This window comes from Mustela erminea, chromosome 3 (genome assembly GCF_009829155.1).
Source record: "Mustela erminea isolate mMusErm1 chromosome 3, mMusErm1.Pri, whole genome shotgun sequence".
Lineage (NCBI taxonomy): Eukaryota > Metazoa > Chordata > Mammalia > Carnivora > Mustelidae > Mustela > Mustela erminea.
The window spans coordinates 152,266,930-152,275,543 of record NC_045616.1 but is presented as its reverse complement, the minus strand read 5'-3'; the positions used below and the strand labels follow the sequence as shown (position 1 = coordinate 152,275,543).

General features: G+C 39.3%; 1 long non-coding RNA gene across 1 annotated transcript; it reads left to right on the top strand.

Annotated features, from left to right (window-relative positions):
* Window positions 1-3,073: 3,073 nt before the first annotated feature.
* On the top strand, window positions 3,074-4,740 carry LOC116585675. The gene is made up of 3 exons (XR_004283762.1): window positions 3,074-3,109; window positions 3,209-3,499; window positions 4,601-4,740. It is a non-coding gene; the product is annotated as an uncharacterized LOC116585675 (long non-coding RNA).
* The last annotated feature ends 3,874 nt before the right edge of the window (window positions 4,741-8,614 follow it).

The window sequence follows — 8,614 nt, the reverse complement described above, 5'->3', positions numbered from 1 at the left end:
TTGCTCACATGGTGCCAAATTTTAAATGTATTAAATGTGAGTTTACCCAAATACACTGAATTTATACACTTTTCTGAAATAACGCTCATGGCTTGTCTAATATTATAGAAATACACATACAGATTCATCTGAAATTTTATCATGGGTAAAAAAATGAATGTTTCACATCAGAATTGATTATGGTGCATATTTACATTTTATAGGGCCTTGATGTCATTGTGCTGATAATGAACAATGTGCATATTTAAAATCCAATGCAAGGAATGGGGAAAACTTTTACTCAGAGGAGGTCATGCTAATAAGTCCTTCTGTGGGGCAAAGATCTTTCTGATGCTAACAAGTGCCTGGTGGGAAACTGGTAGAAAACCAAGCTTCTATTTGTTTGAATAAAACCTCCATATGGCTTCAAGAAGTGTGTGTATGTGTGTTTTTAAAGTAATGCACTCTTTCCCACGATAATGGGAAGAAGATCATGCTCTAAGAATTTCAGTTTGTAAGAGCCATGCAGCTGTGGTATTAAAAAAAAAGCTATTACTTCATTATATATAAATTTGTATATATAAATGTATATATACACGTTATGTATATATACACATTTATGTATACACACATATAGTAAATAAATAAGAAAATAAGTCAAGGGACAAATAAAATTAGGTGAAACAAACCCAAAGGTATGTTTTATTACAACAGAAGTTTGATGACATCTCTACAACTTACTTTTAAGACTTAAGAAGAACTTTAATTCAAAAAAGCGTCAATTCTTTCTTCTTGGCCATTCTGTCTGCATAGATGGGATGGTCTGCACAGAATCCTCACTCTTGTGAGGGTGTTGCTCACCATTCTTCATTGTCCCGTCCACACATTCCATATTCCTTTTAAAGGGCCAGCTGTGACCCTCTCATGATGAGAGAGAATCCATAAGGGATACACATCTTTGTGGTGGGGTTGAAAGTTGGGTGAGGCAGGTGAAGCACTTGTCTTGGGTGCTATAGAGGGTTGAGTAATGGCCCCCCCAAAAGATATGTCCAAGTCTTTTTTTTTTTAATTTTTTAAAAGATTTTACTTATTTATTTGACAGACAGAGATCCAAGTCGGCAGAGAGGCAGGCAGAGAGAGAGGGGAAGCAGGCTCCCTGCTGCTGAGCAGAGAGCCCAATGCGGGGCTTCATCCCAGATCCTGAGATCATGATCTGAGCCAAAGGCGTAGGCTTAACCCACTGAGCCACGCAGGCACCCTGATATGTCCAAGTCTTAACCCCTGGAACCTATAAATGTGATCTTATTTGAACACAGGGTCTCTGTAAATGTCAGACCTCCAGATGAAATCATCTTGGATTTAGACTGGGTCCTAAATCCAAGAGAGGTATCTTTACCGAGAGATCTGAGACCCAGACCATGTGAATAAGAAGGTGAAGATTGCAGGGATCCTGTCACAAGCCAAGGAACACATGGAGGTGTCAGAACCTGGAGGAAACAAGGAAGGATTCTCTCCTAGAGGTCTCAGAGGGAGGCTCTGCCGACACCACGGTTGCAGACTCCTGGCCTCTAGAACTGTGAGAGAATATGTTTCTATTGTTTTAAGCTGCCCAGTTTGTGGCAATTGGGGAGAGCAGCCCTATGAAACTAACACAGTTGCAAGACTTAAAAGGACGCGAGAAAACTCAGTTATCAAAATAAACTATATTTTGAGGTAATACTTTTAAAAATCAAATGAAACAAAGAACGAGAGAACTTATGATGATCAGAATATTAACATTTTGGATGAAGATGATGTCTAAGGTGATGGCTGGGATGGGCACATGAGTACTCTGGGCAGGCTGAATCCAGAGTTTAATATATTAGTGAATTTTAAATGAAACAAAAATGCATAATTATTAATGCTTATTTGCAACAGAGACCAAACTGTCCATGGGAGAATAAGGAAAACTTTTGGTGCGCCCAATTTCTTGTCTACAGTCCAGACCAGTTCAGCCCTTGTCCTTCAGTTGTATGGCTCTCAAAGGGAACTGGATCTAGTCTAGAGATTAGTGACACTTCCTTGCAGTCTCAGGTTCCCTGAGTAGGGTTGGTTCCAGCAACTGCCTACCTGCCTACCTCTGAATCTGGCTTTATTTCTGTCTGTATTTTCCCTCTTATCCTTGTCTTCTTGAGTTCCCGGAGCCTAGGAAAGGAATTGAGTCTGCATGGATGGGAAACCTTCTATGGAAACCAGGTGTTTGGGTTCTTCTCTCATCTTCTTTTTAGGGTCATGAATCCGTCTCCCTGGTTCTCCCATATCATCAAGGGATCTCATTAAGGAATGACAGGTAGTGGTTAGGGACATCTGCAGTCCAGTAGTGTGGGATGTTCCCACTGTCAGTGTGACTCATCATGTCTACTGGTGAAAGGTTTAATCCTTCATATCTAGGGTTCTTACCTCTGTCAGCCTGAATAAAGAGAGCTAGTGATCTTCATGTTACCCACAAGTTCCTGGCTTTGGGAAGAATTGATTAAAATCTCCAAAAAAGTGAAAGTATTTAGCAATAATCCCCAAATCCCTGTGGGCAGCAGGTATATAAGAAAGCAGGAGAAAGGTCTGCATGGGTGGCTCTGGCATGAGACTTAGGTGTCTTTATTGCTCCTTAAGACTTTTTCTACAGCCACAAGATCAATTTCCTATTGAAATCATGCCAAGGACCTTCCATGCCCTGTTTTCTATATTTGGCCATTCCAGAAGACAAATTCTGAACTGCCTCTAGGACTTGTGTTTTCTTAAAGTCAAGTCATGGAAACCTACCAGGAACAGGGATCTTCCTTTGCATTCCAATAACCAATGACTCTAACAACACCTTTTCTGTAACATAGCCACAGGAATGATTTTGCTAGAGCTTTTATGACAGTTGCTTTTTAATGTATGGTGCACACATTTCAGTTACTGGGGATGTCATATTAAAGCATATTCAAATAATAGTAGGAAATGCAGTAACTAATATCAAATTTTCATACTATAAAGCTTAGCCTCTGAATATTTGGAAATTGCCTGTCCTGGGGTGGATGTGACTTGAGCTGAGAAGTGGATGCAGCTCAGATGGTTCAGGTCAAGAAAGGCCGCTGCAGTTCAGCTCTGAGTGAGTGTGGTGGGGGTGGTGGGAGCTGGACCATGCGGGAAGTGTCATGGTGTCCATGTTTCTGCACAGTGTGGGGTTCGCTTTCATCTTTCTCCCCAGGCAGGAAGTGACTCCTTCTGCCAAAAGAGTTTAAAAACCCATCCTATCACCACAGCCTGCGGAAGACTGATGATCCTATAGAGAGAACACAGCTGCCAGAGAGAGAGAGAGAACTGGTTTCCACAAAGAGGCTGAATGAAGCTGCTGGCAGACACAGAACCTTGAGATCAGAGAGAAATGCAATGAGGAAACACAGCCAGACTAGGATTTTGCATAGAATTTTGGATGAAAGCAAAGCCTTCCACTGAATCAGCTGGCAAAGATTCAGTCTTTAAGTGGTGTACTTTGAATGTATGTTGGAATATATTTACTAAGATTTAGAAACACACGCTCAAAGCTAGCTATGGCCATCCTATCCCATCTCATGTGTGACGAGAACTCCCCAGGGCACTTCGAATAGGGTCCAGACTCAACCAACATGATTTTTTTTTTTTAACCCTGATAAAAGTCATACTACTCTCCATCATGAAGAGAAACTATGAGTTCAGAAGACTTAAAAATATATTCTAAAGTAGCTAGTTATGTATTTCAGATCATAAACTCAGGTAGTTTATTACCTCATTTTTTATTATTTTTTTAAATGAATTTAATTCTGTGTGGAACCTCCATTGCATCAGATTGTGGACATTAAATCTCAGGCAACTAAGTTTATCTCACTGCCTCTACTTCCTTTTCCCCAAACATATGTCTATATACTGAGGGGACTGTGTTGTGTTTTTCATTAGACCAAGGGGGAGGGGGATGAGGGGAGTTTCCCATCTATATCACTGCCCTAGTATCTGCCCTGCACTACTGTCCTGTCCAGTCCTTGGAGGTCCATCCAAAGGTACTGCTAACGCACTTTTCAAGCCCAGTTCAGGTCCCTCACCATTACCCTTCTCTCTGTTTTTTTCAGGAGTGCTTTAAGTATCCCGCAGCACTGGACATCATCTGAGAGGCTACCTCCAGGGTCCCCCTTAGGAATTTTCAGCTGTTCATGCTCCACCTTGGGCCATGGATACCCCATGTTTATCTAGGATCTCATCTGCTTAGATGCCTCTATAGCCATTGTTAGTTACCACAGGGTCTTGTGCCTGCTCTGATCTGTCTGGGAGTGGCCATGTGATCCCCTTCTGCTCTGGACAACTGGAGAGTTAAGGCAATAGGCAGAGTCCATGCTCCTCCTTAAAGATCCACAAGCATGTTATTGCTGCTCCTCTAGATCACCTATCCCCAAGGATTCTGAAGATATTCTTCTTAGTTTGTAGTAGGTGGGGAGGGGAAAGCATATAGTAGAAAATGTACTTTTCTGCAATGGTTATTCTCTTAAATCTACTATTTGTGTCTTTTCTCTGCATATGGAACTTCTGAATCTATATTCATATTCTCATATTTTCTTTCTTCCTGCTGCAGCTCCCCTTCTGGAACACAATGGTGCTGAGTACCTACTCATCTGAATACAGGAAGGGCTGAGAAGGAGAGGAAATATCAGCAATCAGCAATAATTTAGTTAATGTTTCAAAATGTCAACATCCCTTGGAACTACATTTATTTTTTCTTCTTTTTTAAATTTAAATTAAATTAACCAACTGATCATTAGTTTCATATGTAGTGTTCAATAATTTATCAGTTTCATATAACACCCAGTACTTATCACATCACATGACCCCCTTAATGCCCATCATCCAATTACCCCATTCCCCCACCCACCTCCCTTCCAGCAACCTCAACTTGTTTCCTATAGTTAAGAGTCTCTCGTGGTTTTTCTCTCTCTCTGATTTCTTCCTGTTCTCTTTTCCCTCCCTTTCCCTATGGTTCTCTGCCCTGTTTCTTATATTCTACATATGAGTGAAATCATATGTTAATTGTCTCTCTGATTGATTAATTTTGCTCAGCATAATGCCGTCCAGTTTCATCTACATCAGTGTGAATTGTAAGTATTCATTCTTTCTGATGGCTGAGTAATTATCCAATGTTTGTGTTGTGTATATATATACACAAAACACACAACACACATACTACATGTATATATTTATGTACACACACACACACACACACACACACACACACTACATCTTCTTTATCCATTCATCTGTCATTGGACATCTTGTTTCTTTCTGCAGTTTGGCTGTTGTGGACATTGCTGCTATGAACATTGGGATGCAGATGCCCATTTGGATCACTACATCTATATCTTTGTAGTAAATACCTAGTAATACAATTACTGGGTTATAAGGTAGCTCTTTAACTTCTTGAGGAACCCTCATATCATTTTCCAGAGTGTTTGTACCAGTTTGCATTCCTACCAACAGTGTAAAGAGGATTCCCTTTCTCTGCATCCTTGCCAATATTTGTTGCTTCCCATCTTGTTAATTTTGGCCATTCTGACTGGTGTGAGGTGGTATCTCATTGTGCTTTTGAATTATATTTCCCTGATGCCAAGTGATGTGGAACATTTTTTCATGTGTCTGTTGGCCATTTGTATGTTTTCTTTGTAGAAATATCTGTTTATGGCTTCTGCCCATGCTACAGAAAACTTATGAAAGAAACTGAGGAAGACACAAAGAAATGGGAAAACATTCCATGTTCATGGATTGGAAGAATAAATATTGTTAAAATGTCTATACTACCCAGAGCAATCTATACATTCAGGGCAATCTCTATCAAAAAACCATCAACATTTTTCACAGAGCTGGAACAAATAATTCTAAAATTGTTATGGAACCAGAAAAGACCCTGAATAGCCAGAGGAATGTTGAAAAGGAAAACCAAAGGTGGTGGCATCACAATGCTAGACTTCAAGCTATATTACAGAGCTGTAATCATCAATAGAGTATGGTACTGGCAAAAAACCACAAACAAACAAAAGCAAACAAACAAACAAACAACAACAAAACAGAGAAGTGGATCAATGGAACAGAATAGAGAACCTAGAAATGGATTCTCAACTCTATGGCCAACTAATCTTTGACAATGCAGGAAAGAATATCCAGTGGAAAAAGGACAGTTTTTTCAATAAATGGTGCTGAAAAATTGGACAGCCACATGTGGAAGAATGAACGTGGACCATCTTCTTACACCATATACAAAGATAAACTCAAAATGGATGAAAGACCTAAATACATCAAAATCTTTGAGGAGAATAGAGGCAGCAACTTCTTCAACCTTGGCCACAGCAACATTTTGCTAGACACATCTCTAAAGGCAAGGGAAACAAAGGCAAAAATGAACTACTGGGACTTCAACAAGATAAAAAGGTTCTGCACAGCAAAGGAAACAGTTAACAAAACTACAAGTCAACCTATAGAATGGAAGAAGAATTTGCAAATGACATATCAAATAAAGGGCTAGTATCCAAGATCTATAAAGAACTTATGAAACTCAACACCCAAAAAACAATCCAGTCAAGAAATGGGCAGAAGACATAAACAGACATTTCTCCCTTGGAACTACATTTTAAAAACTAATTGTGGTTTTCGCAGAATATAAGTTTGGTCATTTTCAATGGATCCCGTTATTCCTTTTCATGAAGTTCTAGGTTTAGGCAAGCTATAAATATTATCAATGTAAATATTCCAAGTCTTGGTGAATTCCATATACTAAAATTGAGATTCTTGTGTTTACAGTAGGAAACACAGTAATATGAGCACTATCTTTTGCAGAGTTGTCTCTTGGGAAGCTATATTTGATGTTGGTTCATGGACAGAAGCATAAAAAGATTTTGCTAAGTGTCTAATATCAAAGCCCACTCAAATATGGCTTTTTGGATATCAACTCCAAAGGGAATTACTGAGAATTAATGGTCTAACCTAAATACTAAACTATAAAGAGATTCCACTATCTTTGTAGTTAAACATATTTTGCTCTCTTAATGTGACCTGATTAAACAATCACTCTGAAAACTCAAAAACAAAATTGAATCTATTTATGTATTCTGAGAAAACAGTTGTTTAGGAACTTTGTAATCCATTTTTTACTTCTTGATAGTTATAATTTCAATGTGGTGACTAACATAGAAAGCATTTAACAATCTCCCTGTATTAGTTCAAATCTATCTTGCAGGGTTTTCTCATTCTTCTTACAAATTCACCTAAGAGAAAATGGTTTCTAGCATTGGAAATAGTGTTAGAAGAAAGGCCAATAGAAACTTAGGTGAAAAAAAAAATGTCAAGTAGAGTTTAGAGGTATTTAAACTGTTCGCCGTGTCTCAGGAGGTTTGACAGGCTCATGATTTATCTTGATATGGTCAATGTTCAGCTCTTACCTCTTGGTAGAAAAACTGCCACAGTCACCCAGTAAACCACAGACTGCTTACCAGAGACAGCTGAGAGATTTGTACCTGCAAAGTTACATAAACACTCTAGATAAAAAAGATAGGAGCCTTAATCTTGTCGGCAGCCTTAGGACCCCCTCAATTAGGACACTGGCTTAATGACATCTGGCTAGAATATATGACTAGTTTGCAATGGGATGCTCTCAGTTTTAGGATAAAGCAGTTGGTTGCCCGGTTTCCTAGTTGTCAGTCAAATTTATCCCCACAGGGGGAAAATGCAATTTGCTTTGGGGTGCAAGGAGAACCAGAATGTTGACTGCACAGGGCATGATACAGGCAACACCATCTCTTTTTTTTTTTTTTTTTGAAGTTTTATAAGTACTATTTATTTCTATTCATGCCTACTTTTGATGGCTTCCACCAACCATTAAGTGAAATAACTTTCTTTTTTTTTTTTAATTTATTTTTTATTTATTTTCAGCATAACAGTATTCATTGTTTTTGCACCACACCCAGTGCTCCATGCAATCCGTGCCCTCTCTAATACCTACCACCTGGTTCCCCCAACCTCCACCCCCCCCCCCGCCACTTAAAACCCCTCAGATTGTTTTTCAGAGTCCATAGTCTCTCATGGTTCACCTCCCCTTCCAATTTCCCCCAACTCCCTTTTTTTTTTTTTAAATTTTTTATTTTTTATAAACATATATTTTTATCCCCAGGGGTACAGGTCTGTGAATCACCAGGTATACACACTTCACAGCACTCACCAAAGCACATACCCTCCCCAATGTCCATAATCCCACCCCCTTCTCCCAAACCCCCTCCCCCCAGCAACCCTCAGTTTGTTTTGTGAGATTAAGAGTCACTTATGGTTTGTCTCCCTCCCAGTCCCATCTTGTTTCATTTATTCTTCTCCTACCCACTTAAGCCCCCATATTGCATCACCACTTCCTCATATCAGGGAGATCATATGATAGTTGTCTTTCTCTGCTTGACTTGTTTCGCTAAGCATGATACACTCTAGTTCCATCCATGTTGTCGCAAATGGCAAGATTTCATTTCTTTTGATGGCTGCATAGTATTCCATTGTGTATATATACCACATCTTCTTGATCCATTCATCTGTTGATGGACATCTAGGTTCTTTCCATAGT